General features: G+C 37.6%; 1 protein-coding gene across 3 annotated transcripts in view; it reads right to left on the minus strand.

The window, feature by feature from the left end:
- Positions 1–14,110, minus strand: part of HS3ST5 (heparan sulfate-glucosamine 3-sulfotransferase 5) — an 89,014-nt gene that overhangs the window by 14,352 nt on the left and 60,552 nt on the right. The window contains exon 2 of one of the 3 annotated variants that reach the window (XR_006181420.1): positions 9,427–9,823. The exons of the other annotated variants lie outside the window; for them this stretch is intronic. The gene's annotated coding sequence lies outside the window, so the exon portion shown is untranslated. Of the gene's footprint in view, positions 1–9,426; positions 9,824–14,110 lie in introns of those variants that run through there. 3 annotated transcript variants of the gene reach the window in all.

The following is a 14,110-nucleotide window of genomic DNA, read 5'->3' on the forward strand; positions in this document are numbered from 1 at the left end:
TCCAGGAACTTGAAATGAACATTGGCCTGATCCACATTTTGCCTATACTACATCTTTAGTGGCCATTGTTCAAGATATCTGTCTGGTTTAGCACTATTTGACCTTGACACTTATTTGCAGAACCTATATTATTTTGAGATCATGGGCTGGTTGCAGACTCTGCACTGACTATTTCATACAGATGTAGAAAGTTGTTAAATAGTCTGTACAAATAAAAAAATATTGGTTGGCTGAGAATTAACTGTAAAATATCTCAATATTTTGTTTAATTGGCTTTGAGGTGTAAAAAAACACATCCACATGTAAACTTGCATTCAAAAGCAACAAGTATATGAGAAAGACAAACTAATTCTGTTTCCCTGTGAAAATATGGATTCTACTTACAATTTGTGTAGACATTTTAAATGCCTCAAGAGACGGAAGAGTTGGTCTAAAGATGAAAAAAATATATTCAAAAATAATTTGTCTAATGGTGGGGAAAAAGAAGAGTTAATAACTTATTTGGCCAATATTATTCAATCATCAATAGAGCAGATAGAATAATTTATAAATTTACTGACGAATAATTTATTCATCAGTTGATGGTAGGAGGAAATTAATGAAGTAAGCAATATTCAAAGAACACTTGATAGGCTCTCGGGCAGACATGGAAGGTGGGAAGGATTTAATTCTTCACCCTATGACAAGCTCTACATCAGGGCAGTGCATCACTGAAGTGCTACTGTCCTGGAGCTGTTTCTGTAGCCTGTTGATAGCAACCCTCCTCGTGCTCTTCCACCTACCAAGGCCAACAAATCTGCAAATGTGCCCTCCCAGCACTAGGCGGTTTCTGTGTGCCTTTGGTGATTGTGGGTAGCTGTTTGGAAATTCCTCATGACTTTAATTATTGCTGCAGTCAGACTGTTTGCTTGAAATGCAAGGCAGCAAGTGCTGCAGGTGCCATTGCAGACATTCATCAGGTTGAAACCTGTTACATAGCTGAGAAGTGTTCTGTGCTTGTGTACACCAAGTAGGAAGCAGAGGGCTTCTCACAGAAAACCACAGGACACTGCCCTCTTGTTTCCAGGCAGACTGAAAAAAAAAAAAAAATTGAATCTCCAAGACAATCTTGGAAAAAACCCAACTATTTCATTGAAAGGGAAATCACCAAACCCATGAGATCCACAGCAGACTCTAAAAATTCTGTATGTGTAACTGAGTCAGGCTGTGCATGAACTCAAACAACAAAGTGCTAACGTGCAAATAGTTAAAAACAACTCCCTTGACACCTCATATTTTCAAAATGTGTTTTCACAGGCCTGGTAATGTGATTGTTAAAATAATTTCAAAGCAAATCTTATTTGAAGGTAATTTTTAGATTTTCATGATTTATATCTTTCCAATATGGCTGAGGAGAAAGCATTGAAGTGTAGCATTTAGAAACATCCCATTGCCTTCAGACAGAATCCTCTGGTTTGCTCTTAGTCTGCCTTGTTGCCATTGAATAGATACATAAAAAATCCAGTTTGAACATTAACTGTGAGTTGCAGCAGAATACCGTAAATAAAAATATTTTCAAAATGGCTTCTGTAGTGTTATAAACTCACATTGTAATAGCTATCATAAAAACACAAATATAAACATGATAATGTGAGCAGGTTTTTTTTTTCTGTTTTCAATGTGCTGTATTTAATAGCAGATATATGTGCAGTTTGGGATGAAAACAGATGCCCTTTATGAATAAGCTACATGGAGGAATCAGCTGGATTATATCCTCCTCTCAATTGCTAACAGGGCTTTTCCACTCTTTGTTCCTTTGTTAACTATAATCTGCAAGCCTGAAAAAAAAAAAAAGAGTGGAAGTTTATGAATTATACACGGTCACAGAGTTTATTAGTGCTCCATGCTCAGACTCTTGGGAGTCACTGGAGGAAGAGCTTTGAGCAATATCCAAATTTTCAAATTGGTTCTCCATTTCTTTATCTCATTCAGCTTTTGATATCATGCATAAATTATTTAGCAGGCCTACCATTATTTCGTTAGCTTGCATTGTCCTCTGGCACCATGTCTACAGAATTACATTCATTTTACATTTGCAATTGCTAGACTTAAAAGAAATCAGTCAATTCTTACTTTCTTCATCCCTCTCATTTAGTATAATGATATGTGATAAACTGGAATGAAAAAAAAGAATTCCACTTTGGCCTTGAACTCTGAATATTCTTCTTGCTGCCATTTCACCATATGTAACTGAAATTTATATGGGAAATTTTTCTATTATTTTCATTTTAATTCCCCAGAAGATCTTCTCCAAAAATAATGCTTCCTGTTTTACTAAGTTGGCCCACAGTCTCAAAGGTGTTAGAGGTTGAACCTTCCCACCAGTATTCCATTATGTTTTGCTGCCCTGTGACAGATGGCAGTAGAGGGGCAGACTGACAAAATGGCATAGAATCTTAGAATCATAGAACCATAGAATCCTAAGAGTTGGAAGAGACATCTGAAGACCATCCAGTCCAGCTGCCCTGCAATGAACAGGGACACCACAGCTAGATCAGGTTGTTCAGGGCCTTATCCAGCCTCGTCTTGAAAGTCTCCAGGGACGAGGCATCAACCACATCAGTAGGCAATCTTTCCAGTTCTTCACCATCCTCACTGTAAAAAATTTGTTCCTTATATCTAACTTAAATCTATCCTCCCCAAGCTTGAAGCCATTTCCCCTTCTTCTATTGCCACAGACTCTGCTAAAGAGTCTGTCCCCTTTTCTGTAGCTCCCCTTTAGATACTGAAAGGCCGCTGTCAGGTCATCTTGGAGCCTTCTCTTCTCCAGGCTGAACAGACCTAGATCTCTCTGAGAGATCTGAGAGTCTGTCCTTATAGGTAAGGTGTTCCATTCCATGGATCATTTCTGTATCCCTTCTCTGGATGCACTCCAACAGGTTTATACCTCTCAAACAGACATCTGACATGGAAGTACAGATGAAGCAAAGGTGGGGAATTGAATTCCTCCATGTTGAAAAAATGGCATGCAAAGACAATCACTGGCATTTGCTGTATGTTTATGGACACCAAACAGTGGATGTGAAGTGGTGAAGTGGTAGGTAGTGTTTTTCAGCGGTAACAACAGCAGTATGTCATCTTCCATCGACACAGATCATTTTTATGGGCAGATCATGTGGGCAGTTCATCACTGTCAAAAATGCATAGATAATGGTGGTAAAATGCTGAAAAACAGCGTTTTGTAGCTGAAAATTTACTCTATCAAATGGTGTTCTTTGCATCTGCAGCAGTTTCCATGGAAATAAATAGGAGGCATTACTTTTGGAGTGACCGATATACATTTCTCCATATCATAAGTTTACCATGAAAGCCTTTGTGAATTATGTGCTATGCTGGTTAAGTTCAGAGAAGGAAACTCTTTTATATACTTCAAGTTCCAAAAGTTTAATTTTGAAGTAGTTCATCTCAGCCTCTCAGCTGCAATAGAAGGTAAAGGTGGCTCTAGTTTTTTTCCCCACCAGGACATGCAATTTCTTCTTAAACATTTGTTCTACTTGGCATCCTCTTGTTTTACAATCATAACATGCTCATGTCCCTTCTTTCCAACCCTCAGCCTGCTCTGCTGAATGCCATTTTGAGGTAGCAAGATACCAGGCAGATTTCAACATAAATGGAAACCATATATGTTGATTACAACATATATATGGGTAGTTTTGCACCTCAAGTAATGTGCTGGTGGACTGGTGCTGTATCACAGTTCAGCCTGGAGGAAGACTTTATCCTCACCTTTTTGGTGCAAGAGAAGGCTCAGTTACATTGATACAATATAGTTTCCATTCTGCTGGAAAACCACAAATGTAGGCCTTCTATTGCAAAATTTGTTATTTAACCTTTTTACTTTCCTTTCTCTTTGCATTATTTGATAATTTTATTTTATTTTATTTTATTATTTTTTTGGCCCTGAAGTGTACAGGTTCAAAGACCTTACCAGGTAAATATACCCACAGAAGAGATGTCATATCATCCTCAGTAGATTTCACAAACTACCCCATGCCAGAGGAACCACTCCATATCTAAGGCTCACATCTGTAGGGACTCCAGGAACAAAGCTTTTCCCCTGCAAACAGAAGCAAACAGTGTTTCCCTGCTGTGAGGCCCCTGCTGCCCCTGCTCACTCCTTCTCCCCAGCTTCCTGTTGATAGGAATCCTCTGCCAGGAAAAGGTTGCTGAGCTCCTGTCCAACATGCCCACTCCTCCAAGCAGCTCCACTTCAGGCTTAATTCACACTGCAGTGTGGAGGTCAGGGATGATTAAAAAGAAACCAGCAATCCACATTCACTCTCGTTGTCTTAAACCAGCACAGCTTTATCAGTGTATGCCAGAGAAACCAGACATAGAACTATGAACATGTTTGTAACTTTGATGCACTAAGAAAGAAAGAAAAAAGAAATCTGCCTTTTATCTCCTATAACACTAACAGCTTCATTCCATCTATGAAAATAACAAATACTTGCTTTGAAATGAAGTCTACCAGCTGAATATTAATGGGAAGCACTTCTTCAGACTAGTATCTTGTATCTAATCTGCACCGTAAAAAAAAAAAAATAAATAAAATACAATAAAAGAAAGACAGCCATCCAATTATCTCCTGTCATAGAGGGACTGCTCTGCACAGCACTGTGCAGCCTGCTACTTCTGAGTTTACTGATGGGGCTGGCCCTAGTGCTTTGAGCATCCTTTGATATTGCAGCCTCTGTAAAGATATAAATGTTACACAACAACAGCGGCTGCTAGGCTTATCCCTTGAACAAACAGTAGATAATGCAATTGAGTTTGCGTTTGGCCAAGGAAGGTCTGTTCAGAAATGCATCTAATGCTACAGATAAAAATGTGGACCAGATTGTTTAGAACCAGTTTAATACTTAGGATTCTAGAGCAGGTTCTTGTTGATGCATTGATGTCATCCTTTTATCTTTCCCAACTGTGTCCCAAACCTTGATGGCATCATCACTGTGCTAATGGAACAGCACCTCCTGTCTGTAGTTGTCTTTCAGGTTGCAGCTTGAAAAAAAATCTCTCATTCCACTGATGACTTCTTCCTCTGCTCAGGGTTACCATCTTTCCACCAGAGCCTTCCCCAGCCGGCTCATGGAAGTAATGATCAGAGACCTCTGCTGTGACTTACAGTGCATTGAGCTGAACCAACCATCTGCCTTATAGGAAGAGAGCTCTCTGACATTCCTGTAGAAGAACAATACTACTGTTGCTGATAATTAATAGTCAGCATGGATGCAAAACCATTCAAAATTGAATTAAGTCTCAATCAAAATACTTGTGTGATTTATAATTGATGTCATTTTAAATTCAATCAAGTTGCGTATCTTTTTTCACTAGATAACAGCTTAGTGATGTCTGTCTTTCCAAAGAGACTGAGACTGAAACAGAACTGTTTTTTTTTTGTTTTGTTTTGGGGGGGGTGACGGGGGGGAAGGTGGGGGGAGGGGAAAATTGGTAGCTGTTTTCTTTCATTTTCTTTAAATGTAATCATTTTTTAAAGGAAGATCTCTTTTAATTAGAATTTTACAGAGAGTTCTGTCAAGCTTATGCTCCTCTGGAAGTTTATCATGACGTTGTGCAGAATGAAGGATACTCTCTGTGTGTTTACTTTTTCCCAAAGAGCCAGATGAAGTTAAAATGAGCCTTTGTGCCTGCTAGCACATACAGACCCCATGAGTCTCACAAATTCCTGCTCTGCAAAGGCTACTGCATACTGAGAAAAGGAAATATCATTGCTTTTCTTCAGAACGTCAGATTAAGTTTTCCCTCGTTCCTCCTTTCTGAGGATCAGACTCTAACACAACATATATGGATGCTAAAAAGCCCAGATGGCTGGTTCAGCTTTAAGTTAATAACATCAGCATTCTAGTCGGATGGGGAATGATACAGTTGTTAAGGCTGTTCGACCCTATCCTTTCTGTGTGTTGAACTAATAGTTTAATTTAGTGCTGCTGGTTTTCCTCTTACTGAAGCTTTGGGAAACTGCTGAATAACAGTTGCATTAGAAGGAGGGACAATGTACACTGAGCTTTATTTTAGACTGTGGCACTTAAGCTCTTGGAAAATTGTAATAATATAAGTAATGAGTTAACTGTTGATGCTACAGGGAAGACCTTAGTAAAAAGTCTGAGTTTCCAAATGCCTGTGCTCTTTGTAGCTCGTGACTGCATTACAGGGGGATATTATTTAAGAAAAAAACTCAGCATATGGTCTGTATTATACAAGATGAAGGGAGGAATCCCAAATAAGAATGAGCATGGATCACTGGAAATTGATGCAACAGGATTTGCAACAGTGAAGCAGGAAATTCTGTAGCTCTGTAAGTGAATCCCTGGAAAAACAAATAAATATTGTCTGTCACTCATTTAAGAATGATCATCAAAATGATGGGGTTTCAGCATCAGAATCTAAAAACTGGTTAAAGACATACTGTATTAACACATTAAAAAACAAATTACATTTCATTGTGTCTGAACAATCTAACTTCTGTCTCGGGCAGAACCAACATTAAACCTTATGGACTGACCTAAAGAAAAGAGTTACTTATGCTTTTACCTACAATAGCAGAGAGGTCTTTCTACTTAATACCTGGTGCCCTGGTCAGTTCTCCCTGTTTATAATAAAAATTACTTTTTTCTCCCACTGTTTCCTTATTTTCCTGAATGGCAGTTAAAGTTGGCAAGGCACAAATATGTATCTTTTCCTTGCTATTTCCTTCAAAATACGAAGAAAGGCAAAAACTGGCTCTGATATGTATGTTCCAGTTTTCCCAACAAGGTGACATATTTCTGTTGTGAGTCTAAAACTGTGATTCTGAAGGACAAGTACTGTCATTTCAGCACAGCTCCAGAGCATGCTGTTCCTCTCTGAAGAGAATTCCTATCAGTCAATAACTGCATTTCTCAATCCCTTTGTAAAAGATGTAGAAAACTCATTACATTCTTCTTGCACTGTTTTCCTTAACTGAATTATATTTGCCACTGTAAAAGACCTATTGATTAATTCATTAGATCTTTTGTTCTTTCTGCAGATTAATATCGGACTTTTTTTTTTTTTTTTTTAATCTTGCCTTCTTGTACAATTTTCAGTCTGTTTAAGTATTCTGAAAGCTTTGTAGCATTTTTTTAAACTTTTCACTTTGTTTGTCCCTTATGTATCACCCTGAGCAGGGGTGAAATCACACAAGCACTCAGCAGCTGCCATCCACAAATAAGTCCCTCCTCTGTAGGGTGATGTCTGGTGCAAAGATGACAAGTGTCAAAAGGATTTGTCACTCAGAAAGCTGATATCAGGAACACTGGGCCAAAAGTTTACTCCAATCTTGAACAAGACTGGGTTATAGTATATGTGATCTTTATTTTATTTTATTTTATTTTATTTTATTTTGGCCTTTAGCAAAAAATATTCTGACAGTACTTCTTGATTCTCATCTCTTCTCTGACTGGAGCCTTGGGAAGGCAGTCTGGGTGTGAAGCTGCAATAAATCCTGAGGACCACAACAGAGGCAACAAGAAGACAATTAATATACCAGTGTGATTATGTGGTGGTTAATATGATGGAGTAGAGGGAGCAAGATGCAATGCTTAATTATACAAATTCTCCTCGGTCAGTGCCCTAAATGTCAAAAGTCTAACCAGGTGATTTAATAGAGACAGCAATCGACTTCAGAGCCACACACTGAATAGTCACATTCCTGTGGATGGTAGTCTTAAATCACTAGTTCAGACTGCACTGTTCACATTGCACTGAGCATCTAAGCTTTTCGCAATCTGTCTGACTGCACGCAGCAGTTTTCTTGTCGATGTTTAGACACGATTGACATAATTCAACAATCAGGCTTATTAGTTCACTTTGTAACTACATAAAACTCTGACAATGATTATCCCAGTTGACTGAGGACACGCCTCCTGTGTCACAGTAAACAAATATAGCAAAGGAGGCTCTTTCCAAATGATTGCTTCAACACTCTGATGCAAATGTAAACTTCTTTCAGCAGCTCTGAGCTACATCAAGTCTTAATGAATCCTGAAGTCCTGAATCCCCAGATCCATTCAGCATGGACTACAGTAGCTAGAATTATATGGCTGTAGTCTTTTCTCCCATCTCCCATTATAACGCATGCTGCATTATAATGAAAGCACTTATTAACCTGCCTGCAAAAGAAAAATATTTCTGAAATTTGGTTCCAAAACCTACCAAACTCCTTAGAGGAGTGCTTTTTTCAATAAATCAGTGGGAAGAATCTTCGTGGGAAGAATAGGTAACAATAACTAAAAAAATAAATCAACCTGCTCATTAACCTGCTTGCAGAGAAAATCCACTGTACTCTGAAGGTTAGGATCTAAGACAGTTCCTCAAATCAAATGAATGCTGTTGTTCTGTTCTCTTCTGTAAGCTGTACTTGGGTCGTCTATGGACATATGTAGGGGATGTTTTTCAGTTGACCGCAAACATCAGCTCTGATTTATATGGAGAAAATAACACATGGTATTCCCTGGGGAAAATGTCATTACCTTAGTTTTTGGAGCATCTAATTATGATAAGCCTCTATCACACTCACCATCTACCCTAATTATCCAGGGAATTGGCAGTATTTAACAATGAAGGAAAGAGTGCTCCAGTGTCCAATTAAGGTTTTCTTTGAGGATTAATAAATCATGTCTCATCAGCATCACTGACCCAGAGGTGTTAATCTTCACCTTATCATTCTAATCTTGAAGCAAAATTCTGCAGATCAAGAGCTACAGAATTGTTGAGTTAATTGTTTCATTAGGTTGATGAAGTCTTTATTCCCATGTTCGATAATACAGTATTCCCTGAGCATCTATGCTCTCTAATGCAGAGCAGAAAACAAAATAATATGAAAAGTGCCATAGACATTTGTTGCAGGTGACTGGTGGCTTGGACTCTGCTCTTATCTGGCTGTTTTGGTATAATTGCTGATGTTAAATTTATGCACGGCAACAAAGCACTGTGATAGACAATAACCAGTCAAGAGAGGTTTTAGCACATCTAAATGCAGTTGCAAAAGGAAGTAAATCATGTAGTCAATAATGGAAAGAAGTCTTAGCAGTTATCTGCTGTAAACAATATCCTTGATTAGAAGGCATAAACAATATTGTTTTACTTAATAGTAAGAATCCAGATATTTCATTGATAAGAGATTTTTTGTTTGTTTGTTTACAAGCCTACAGCAATCATGGAGAGCATTGTAAAATGTGTTAGAATCTGTTCCTAACCACTACAATAAAGGAGAAATCAAATTTCAACTGCTTTCTCAGTGTGTCTGCATTATTTGTCTTTCTAGGTAATCAGATGCATTAGATTCTTTTGTCATGAACATTTGCAAAAAGTACTGAGCTCACAGTGAAGAAAACATTTCATAAGCATTTATTTTTAAACATTTCCTCTTCATCATTTGAGCTGAGCAGGAGAGGAAATAGAAATTAATACCTTTCAGGACATAGATCACATAGTTTTTTCACTGAACAAAGAAAGAGGGCAAAAGACATGATTAAAGACAGAATAATTTCATGGGGTGAGTACATGAGAGAAAGGAGGTAGGCTGGACTGGTGAAAGACTTTTGAATTTGTAGTCTTTTTTCCTCTTCACTTCATTCTTCTTTCCCATTGTCTGCCTCTTTTTCTTCAAAACAAAACGCAAATCTCTGCTTTCCCTCTTGTCATTCAGTCACAGCCCCAAAGCAGAGGGAAAGTAAACTCTTCCCTCATCCAGGAGAGAGAGACTAAAGATCCTGTGTTGGATTCGGCAGCACAGCAGCATGTGCTTGAAATAAAGCAAGAATTAAATGAAGGTTAAATTGTTAGATGAGAAAAAAATGAGTAACATTTTTTCTGAAGCTCAGGTAAAGCCTCTTCTTTTACATACTGAATTCATTCCCAAATAACACCCAAACAAGAAAAGAAAATTAAACGGCACAACTGCTAATGCTGTTTTTCATAAAGATTTCTCAGAGAAAGTGCATCTCTGGGACAGTTCTCAAGATTTTTCATTTTCTTTTTTTTTTTTTCTTTTTCTTTTTCTTCTTTTATTTTATTTTTTTTCTTGAAGACATTTCAAATGGATTCATTTTAGAATAAGAACAGAAAAGCTAAGTCTACTCTGTGTCATTTGCTAAGAAATGGGATATACCATTATATTTCCTTCAAATCACTGTGTTTGTAAAAAAAGATAAGCAACTTACAAATCAAAGCATGCATCTAACATGTCACTTATATGGTTATTTTTACAAATAAAGTTTTGAGACTACTTGATGATTCTCTTTTCCCCTACTTATCATCCTCTCTCCCCTTCAAAAATTTAGTATTCAACAAAATGCTGCCAGGCATACAGTGCTCCCAAGGTCACTCCACCATCCTCCTTCAAGGTCCCCATTAAAACTCTCTTGTAGTATAAGACTACTAATAAAACAAAATTAATCCTACCTTACCCTCCAGCCTAAGAGGATTCAAACTCACATATCTCACCTCCCAGGAGAATTACAGCTTCTCCAACTATGGACTGCTGTTTTTATGTATGCACAAGCATATGTGAATGCCCAGAGATAGAGATGGACAGAGAACAGCACTGCTTCTAAGAAAGCTGTTTTATTTTACATTAAATAATTAAGGATTTCTTGGGCCACAGAGCAGGACAGAACCTGATCACAGAGCAGCAATTAGGGCACTCAGCAGGAAAAGTGAAGACTAGGTTTTTGCTCTTTGCTTCCAAGACTACTCGTCATTTAAACCGGTCACTGCTCTGATTTAAACATGTAGCTGAGTTTTTTCCCCCGCCTGGTTGATGAAGTGTGTGAGCCCTCATATTTCAGCTGACTGCTTGGGTGCAGCAGGAGGGCTTCCAGAAAGAGGTCTTTCCTCACTTGCTGCACTGAAGCAGCTTCTGGTGTTGGGTGTTCACTACAGCATCATTTCATCAGGTTACTGCCCTGTTGAGTTACTCCAAAATTCAAGCAGTGTCTCTGAAAGCTCAGAATTCACATACAGCTGTGTTACTGCTGTACAATCTATGCCTCTTATTTAATTCTTAAGAAGAATAGAAGAAAGATTTACAAATCTTTCCAAAATTGAATGAAATCACATTTTTTTTTTATATTGTTCTTAGAAAAAAAGAAGTGTGAAATAGCACTGGAAAGTGTGAAAAAGCAGTGTTAACAAAATAAAATCATTTATTATTATTTATTATTTAATGTCAGATTTTCCCCATCCATACATTTTTAAAATAGATCCAATTCACTTAATACTTTGTCAATTTCCTTTAATGTAGAATTTCATCAAGAGATTATCTCTGCACATTTTGTACAGAACTTTTTTTTTTCAGAATCTTCTTTTATATCCTTCTGTCTGAGTTTTCATAATAATAATAGTAATGATCATAACACCAATTGAAAGCAACCAAGGAGGATGCATGTACAATCTGAGCATCACTGTATCACTGTCCTTTCCTGCTTAGTCATGAATTACATCGTTTGTACAAGAATATATTAACCCTGTTTCTTCTATTAAAAAAAAAGGAGGAAAGGAAGGAAGGAAGGAAGGAAGGAAGGAAGGAAGGAAGGAAGGAAGGAAGGAAGGAAGGAAGGAAGGAAGGAAGGAAGGAAGGAAGGAAGGAAGGAAGGAAGGAAGGAAGGAAGGAAGGAAGGAAGGAAGGAAGGAAGGAAGGAAGGTAATGCAAGCTCAACAAATATTGTATTTGGACTACCACTCAGGGATCACCCCTTTCTCTTCAGCTAGCCTTCATCCAACAGAGAGGTCCTTGTACGGCTTCTTGTTGTAGCGTTCATCTTTCCAAAGAAAAATCTGTGTCATGTCTACTCCAGATAAGTACATGTCTCCTTGGGGATTGCAGGATTCCCTTTCTGTCCTGTTCTTGTCCTTGGCTCTTGTTGAGTGTAATTTATAACAGTATATGCTTTTATTGCAACCAAAGATTTTTTTTTTTTCTTTTTTTCCTTTTTTTTTAACGAGTTTACTTTGCAAGTATTGGACTGCAAGCTCAGCCTGGCAAATTTGTCTTCTCTAACATTTGATTTCTTCTCTTTGCCATTTATTTTTCTTCACCTAGCTGTTTTTGCAGAAAAGAAATTTTGTCAACATAGCTGCTCTCAGCATGGTGTCCATAGTACCTCAGTAAAATAAAAAAAAAAAGATGTCTGGACATGTGTAGTCTTGCGGAAAACAGTCCTACGTTACTCACTGTCAAGTCTAACAGTATAGCTAACAGTATTTCTGAGGGGTGGTGCTCTTCAGGAAATAAAAAGAAGGGGAAAAAAAAACAACAGAGAAGAAGAAGAAACAGAGAAAAAGAAAATCAATATTGACTCTTCACACATTTTCATTTACATCCCTGCATGGCTTTCAGTCTGGTCACAAATCAATATGCAGCTTTTAACACTGCTCAACTAGTTTGTTCTTTGTAAAAGAAGAGAGATTTGCCTCAAGTGGCTTGTTTTTCCCTTTGGGCTCTGGGCAGACTCTCCACCATTAACACAGTGTGATTCTTTGAAATGAAGTTGAGTTTATTTGACTGCTGTGAATGATCAGAAGAGCTTGAACTGTAATATTAATCACACAACACTTTCTTCATCACCACTTACAGTCAATTGACTTTGTACTTAGTGAAAGCGTCTTAAGCAGCCAACTTTAATGCATCAGAGGGTAGGAAGTCAATAGGAGGAAGAAAGATTTATTTTCAAAACACACAGTATACAGCTGCTGCCTCAGAAGCTCTGAGCACTCTATCACACCGCAGATATGCTATTGCATGTTTGGTATTTACATGACGAAGGCATCTGCATCACCTCCGTTTTCTTGTGGAACCATACTCCTCAATCAGCTGCAGCTTTTCCTTCAAGCTCATGTTTACTTGAGAGATAAAGGAACCAAGTAATTCAAAAACTATTTAGTTTCAGTTCAAGTGTCTTCAGATTTCAACAGAGAACTTTACTGACTCATGAAGAAGATACCTTCTGTTTCAGCTAGACAAATGACTGCTACTCAAATGCCAGGCATATGTCATGCTAATAATAATACCCAGATGCTTAACAAATGCCAGTTTGCCTAGGATATTTTAATAGCCACTTACTATTAAATGTGGGCCTTCAAAAAACATGCCTTTATTATAGATAGAATTTTGAAGACAGATATCTACATGAGGACACATGACTATTGATAAACACATTAACAGTGTTGGTTTTTTTGCCCCTGAAGTCTCAGCACACCAGTTTGGGATATTTCTAGCACATCTAGCCTCCACAGAATCCTTGCTGTTAAGGAAGTGCAAGCAACATTGAAAACAAGAGCCTAGAGGATAGATTTATTAAATGCAGTAATTTTGTAGTGTTCTTTGCTAGAAGCAGATTCTGTAGGAAAATACATCATGCCACAAAATGGGCATTCGTGACCTTTTTTTTTTTATGGCATATTTTAAACGTGCATGACCAGAGAATTCCAGCTTGTGTAAAGAATACAGATTGCATTGCTTTCTTGGGGATTCTCCTTAAGTAAAGAGAATTCCTCAGTGGTGTGAAAGTAAATCCTAGAACAAGTTAACTCTCTGTCTCCAGACTTTTCTTTTTCTGTCTAATTATCTACATACATAAACACATAAAGTAAAGTATGGCAAATTTATAAATGCTCATATGCTGAACAAGTTACAGATCACCTTGTTAAGTAAAACTGTTTTGCTTCTGTTTTTCCTGTGAATGAACTGTAGTTGATTGAAGTGATAAACTGAGTATCATTTGGATGAAACACATTGAGCATATTTCACTTGAAACAGATTTTGCTGGTTATGAATTTTTCAAAATTTCCATTGACTGGCCCAAATTATGTGAAGCAGCTGTCAGTCTCAGACCGTGGAAATCAATTTTTATTTGACAGTCCAACTTTTCTTGACATTTGTCTCTAAGGAGTTTCGAGTTACGGGACAACATGTGTTTTCCAGTGGAAAAGAACAGACTCAAAATAAGAATAAAGAAGGACTTTCAAGGACACTCACAGAGAGAAATTAACAAAGACGTATTCTGTAAATCTGTATTCTTTTTTTTTTTTT

This window comes from Lagopus leucura, unplaced genomic scaffold (assembly GCF_019238085.1).
Source record: "Lagopus leucura isolate 7727_CA_CO unplaced genomic scaffold, USGS_WTPT01 Super-Scaffold_73, whole genome shotgun sequence".
Lineage (NCBI taxonomy): Eukaryota > Metazoa > Chordata > Aves > Galliformes > Phasianidae > Lagopus > Lagopus leucura.